This window comes from Lactuca sativa, chromosome 6 (assembly GCF_002870075.4).
Source record: "Lactuca sativa cultivar Salinas chromosome 6, Lsat_Salinas_v11, whole genome shotgun sequence".
NCBI classification, from domain to species: Eukaryota; Viridiplantae; Streptophyta; class Magnoliopsida; order Asterales; family Asteraceae; genus Lactuca; species Lactuca sativa.
The window spans coordinates 68,480,129-68,486,310 of record NC_056628.2 but is presented as its reverse complement, the minus strand read 5'-3'; positions in this window follow the sequence as shown (position 1 = coordinate 68,486,310).

Below are 6,182 nucleotides of genomic sequence, written 5' to 3'. Positions count from 1 at the left end.
CTAAGTCAAAATCAAGATAATGCACTTTTCTACAAGTTTTGCTAGGAAATCACCACATGCACAATGAGTTTTCTTTCAAAAACCCGACTTCTAATCTTGCGTCTTCTTCAAACTTATTTTATTATGGTTAAACATAATTTTTAGAACATCAAGTATGTGTTATAAAACCATGCATGTAGGAAAACATAGTTTCATGGCATGATCTTAGCACAAAAATCGCTTTTTAAAGTTAAGAACATGAAACTCAAGTTAAGAGTTTTTGAGAAACAAGATTTTATACATGAATATGTGTATGTAATTTATGATTTTAAATATTTTTGATCTCTGTAAACATGACTAGAACATGCACGAGTCATGATGTCTTTAAAATATTTCTAAACATTTAGTCAATGTAATGATGAAAACTCACTTTTCCAACCTATTAGCAAACATGTAATCTGCGAGATTCCTACACTTGAATTTAAATTGCGTTCTCTCAGTCATTTTATCACCAAAAATATAGAATTGCTTACTAAGATATAGTGATTGGAGTTAGCCTTCAAAACGAAAAAGCCTAGTTGCAAATTATTAAGATTTCAATTTTTAACAATTTTTACAAAATGCTCCAACAACTCTTTTCTTGGGAGTACTAGTTTTAAGTTGCATGTTAAAGAGAGTAAATAATCACTAAAAATCCTTCAAAAAATATTTTGAATTCCTAGCATCATAAAACTCAGAGGGAAAAAATATCTCAACTTAAAAGTTAAGAGGAAAATGTTATAAATATTCTCAAGTGACATCAATATTTTTACCAAAATAATTAGAACCAAGTTTTTCTCTATAATCTATTAAGCCTTCAGGCATGTTTTCAACATCCAAAATGAGAACAAGGTTTTTCATTGTTAATAAATTGTATGAAGATGCATTCTAGAAATTTTAAGCTCCAATTATTTTTTTCTTTTTTTTATATAAAAATAATAAAAAATAATAAAGTGTTAAAGCATATAAAATAATTACACTAGTTAATAAATTCTGGAAAAATTCATGATTGCCCTACACTGTAAATAAACATATTGCATAAAGTTTGAGCAATTGTTATTAAACAAAAACAAAAAAAATCGGATTCTAAGTTTTAAAAAATCACATTTATTATTTTTTAAAACTTCTGTATATTATATAACCTTCACATAAAATATTTGGAGAATTTGCCACAACATTTTGCTATTTTTCCAAGATTTAATGTATATTAAAGGGATTAAATAAGGGAAAAATAGTTAAACTTATCCAAAAATCATAAAAAATACTATGAAATATTTTATAACATTATAATCACAAATAATTTTGTTTTTTAAGATTTATGGTAACTGTTTACTATTTATTTCTATTTTCTTGGTATTAAACACACTTAAATTTTAAAAATCAGGCTTTACTGTTGATTCGTGGGAATCTGAATTTTATAGAATGAGATTTTCCATTTAAATTTGTTTTTACACAAATTGATTCATGGGAATTTGAATTTTACAGAAAAATGTTTCAAACTTATACAAAACATAATTTTCACACAATATTGGAATAATTCTATTCTCGTAGCAAGTATACTAGTAATAGATTTCGATTAGACTCAATAGTGTGTAATATCATTGTTGGAATCGGTAGTTATGTGATTGGAACATAATTCAAGCAATCGTTAGCATCATCATGAAATAGCTGTGAGTATTTACGACCCCTATTTTCGGTTTTTAATATTTGGAGGTGGAAAAGCATGTCTTAAACAGTTTATGTTCGTTTTATTTATTTTGACTTGTATCAACTTGGTTGTTGTGTTTTGTTATGTATGCGTATGTTGCTTTGATTCATGAGGCCTATATCGCACTAAGTCCCTGGAACATTTCACAAAAATCATTAACTCTTTCGAGCCGATGGTCATTATGGATAACGCTAGTAGGAGGTAGACAACTCCTCACTCGCACAGTTCACGAAGTGCATTTTACCATTTCTATCTACGTGAGTGATACACGAAGATCTCTATAGGGCACCCCTCGATCATTAGGCTTGGGTTGTGAACTCATGATTTGTTCATTATAAATATTCAGACTTTGTTTCTCTTGCTAAAAACAAACTTTATTTCTCATTTTACCAACAAATTACAATCTATACACTTTGTTTATAAAATTGTTTACTCATTTTTTAAACAAAATCAAAGTTCATACACTTGTTTTCTCTTTTTAGCAACGAACTACTACTTATGCAAACTTGTTTACTCATCTTAGCAACAAACTACAGTTTACAAACTTGTTTACTTATTTTAGAAACAAAATTATAGTTTATATACTTGTTTGCTCCTTTTAGCAACGAAAATATTGCTTATGCAGACTTTTTTACTCATTTTATCAACGAATTACACTTTATAGACTTGTTTGCTAATTTCAGAAACGAATACTACTTATGCAAAGTTGTTTACTCATTTTAGCAACGAACTACGATTTACAAACTTGTTTACTCATTTTAGCAACAAAATTATAGTTTATAGACTTGTTTGCTCTTTTTAGCAACGAACTACTGGTTATGCAAACTTGTTTACTCATTTTAGCAACAAGATTATAGTTTATACACGTGTTTTCTCTTTTTAGCAACGAACTACTGCTTATGCATACTTGTTTACTCTTTTTAGCAACAAAATTATAATTTAAACTCTTGTTTGCTCTTTTTAGCAACGTACTACTGCTTATGCAAACCTTTTTACTCATTTTAGCAACGAATTACAGTTTATACACTTGTTTCCTCATTTTAGAAACGAACTACTACTTATGCAACCTTGTTTACTTATTTTAGCAACGAACTATAGTTTACAACCTTGTTTACTCATTTTAGCAACAAAATTACATTTTATACACTTGTTTGCTCTTTTTAGCAACGAAATACTGCTTATGCAAACTTGCTTACTCATTTTAGCAACAAATTACAATCTATACACTTGTTGTCACATTTTTGAAACGAACTACCATCTATGAAACTTGTAGACTCATTTTAGAAACAAACTTTCATTATGGAAACTTTAATCATTATTCTGGTTTTCATCATTTGAATTATGTTATGCTATAAACTTGTGAACTCACTATTTATTTTGGTAGTTGACCGCTCATTTTACATGCTTTTTTAGGGATCATCTAGTAAGTGGAACATAGAGGCACATCATGTGTAGAAGCATTTACATGTGTTATATTTTTTTAAATACATTGTAATTTTTTTAAATTGTTCAAAACATATTGTAAATTGTAAAGCTTTTTAATACTATGGTTGGTGTTGTCTTTTAACTTTTGCTATGAGAGCCTTTGTACTATCACACCCCATGTTTCCGCTTTAGTAGGGTGTGACAGAAATGGTACCAGAGCCGAAGGTTATAGAGAATACTGGTTTTCCTATGCAGAACCCAAACTATAGCCAGAGGTTTAAAAACAATTTTCAAAATACTAAACAAACTACTCGTATAACTAATTCGAGTATGCATTATTGGACTTCAGTTTTAAGTATAGCCTGGCCAATTATGCTTAATTAAGGAAAATTAATGCGAGACTGGAAACGGTCATAGTAGAATTATGTTCAAAACAATTTTCAACTTAAGCTTTTGAAAAGCAAAGATTTTCGGTATGCATATAAGCATTCCATATTATAGGCATTCATCTGCGTACACTTAAGTTCACTTTCATCACACTTTCTTTATTTGGAAATATCCTTATCACTTATCAAATGTTAGGCTAACCAGTTAGGTTATATCACTAGCCACTCTAGGAACAATCCACTTAGTACATAGATGAGTATTCATTGGTAGCAATTAACTCTAGAGGTAAGGTTAGTAGCTAGAGAACCACTACTGACAATCGTAAGTCGAAATTAATGCCAATTATACCTCAATACCTCTTCATCATCTTCGTACTAGAATTACAACTTGGAAAAGCATTTCGATACCGACATGGGTGACAATTGTAGCATCTCGATAGAAGGCAGGTGAGTAACCATAAGTAATCACGTGGATACCATTGACAAGCATCCCCGATATGGCTCTCAAGGAGACACAGAACTTCAACCATTACTACGGATACGTGAGAGTTCTCTTCTACGCTATGATTTTAGCTTTAGGTTGTTTCCATCTTGAGCTTAAAACTTAACCTAGGATATCTTTTTCACCTAAAACCTTTCTTTAGGTAGTTCGTACCCTACCATCTTTACTTCGAATATCGTAATTCAAACACAAATCATGCCCCTTATGATGAATGTTTACAAGTCTTAGTTTGAGACCCCCAGATACACTAGTGATCACCTCGAGTATACAGTCATCTTACACTTTCCAAATTACTAAAATGTTTCATAACCAACCTTCAACCTTAAATTTTCATGACCGATTAAACATTGCACTTCTTCGTTGCACGAACCCTTCCTATAAATTCCGAATCCTCCTTCAAACCTTATTGTTTTCATACATTCGTTTGAGCCTTATCGGCATTACTAACATTCATGTCGTTATCAAGGATTACATCCCCTTATGCCATACGACACATGCAAAACCTATAACATAACCTTTGACCCTATAAAAGTTGCGAAACAACATCTACACCATAAAATGTTTTGCAAACAATTTTTCATGTCCTTTATTTTGGAAAAAGTCATCGGTACTCGCCTTAGTATTTAGGTACGACTAGACTCACTAATCCTCTTATTCCTTACTTCTTCACCTTCCAATTAAAAAGCTATTTCAATTCATCTATTTTATTTACCATCAATATGATACTCTACAACCATTTCATATAGTTTACTAGACACTTCCTAACCATGTAAATTATATTTCTCGCCTAAAAAATCCAACTTTACTTTAGCTAACTTACTCTAACTTAGCACTTTTATTCAAAACTAAATTTAACCAATGTTGGTTTTAACCTTGTTATTTCAATTTCATTTCAAATCCATTTCAATGAATATATGTACTTTTTAAGGTCATATAAACCTTTTTAAACCTTGTTACCATTTTGACACATTTTTGAAAAACTTTAAAACGTTTTCTTTCATAAAAGTGTTTAACCTCTATGTTATAAAACTTAAACATATGACATTGTCGTCATATTATGTGTAAAAACTTCATCAGATCTTTCAACCCACTTTTATTTTGACTCTTTTTACCATTTTCTCATTTGGACATTGTACTTTACTTTAATGTGTTTTCTCAAAACCCAACATGATGATTTTGAAACTTTCTACTTCAAACATATTTAGAAGACATCCCTAATGCTTACATTTCAAAACATACCCCATTTTTTTAAATTTAAATTAATTTTAGAATCTTTAAAGTTTCTAAAAATTTAAAGCATTACAAAACTTACTGTTCATTTTTAAATTTCATTAACGCTCTCTCGACACTATATAACTATTATTCCAAATAAATTGAGTCTTTAACTTATCCGTTTTAACTATTGTTGGACTCTAGTCTAAAAAGTCAAAAGTGACAAATTTTTAATTACCAGTTTTAGTGCTTCTTCATTTTCATAAATGGAGTTTAATAGATAACTCATGAATTTTTAGCAAACCTTAGCAAACACTTTAAAACATCCACATGTCTATGTACCAATCAAAATACATCAAGGATTGAAAGCTTGAAATATAACTCAACCTAGTTTTAAATCTACCTACATATATTGTCCATAAAACTTTAACAGTAGCAATCATTGTTGCTACTACCAACCTTTCCCTTCCCGAACACTTGATTTATTGCCCTCTATCTGGTTTGAGATCGCACACACCCATAATAATAACATAATGCATGGTCTAACTTTGTTTTTGTCTATTTTGCTTCCCTTTGTACCATATCCGTATGTGATGCATAATATGTGTATAGTCATGAGCATAATTTTTACTTGGTCAACCATGACATATTCAACTACACCCGTTCTCATATACATTTTGTTTTTATTATGAAATCTACCTTAAATGAATAAACCTTATTTTAATTGTTCTTTTGTTCTAAATTTAGATATTTGATTAAAAATGAAATTTTCATTGTATTTGCCTTACAATTAATACACAAGATGAATACCCTTATGCTTATTATTTTTTCTAAATCCAGAAAATATATGTGAATAATACATTTTCTTATGTTTCTTCTTTTATTTAAAAACATAAAAAGTTTTAAGTGTTACGAGTATCTATCCTCCAAA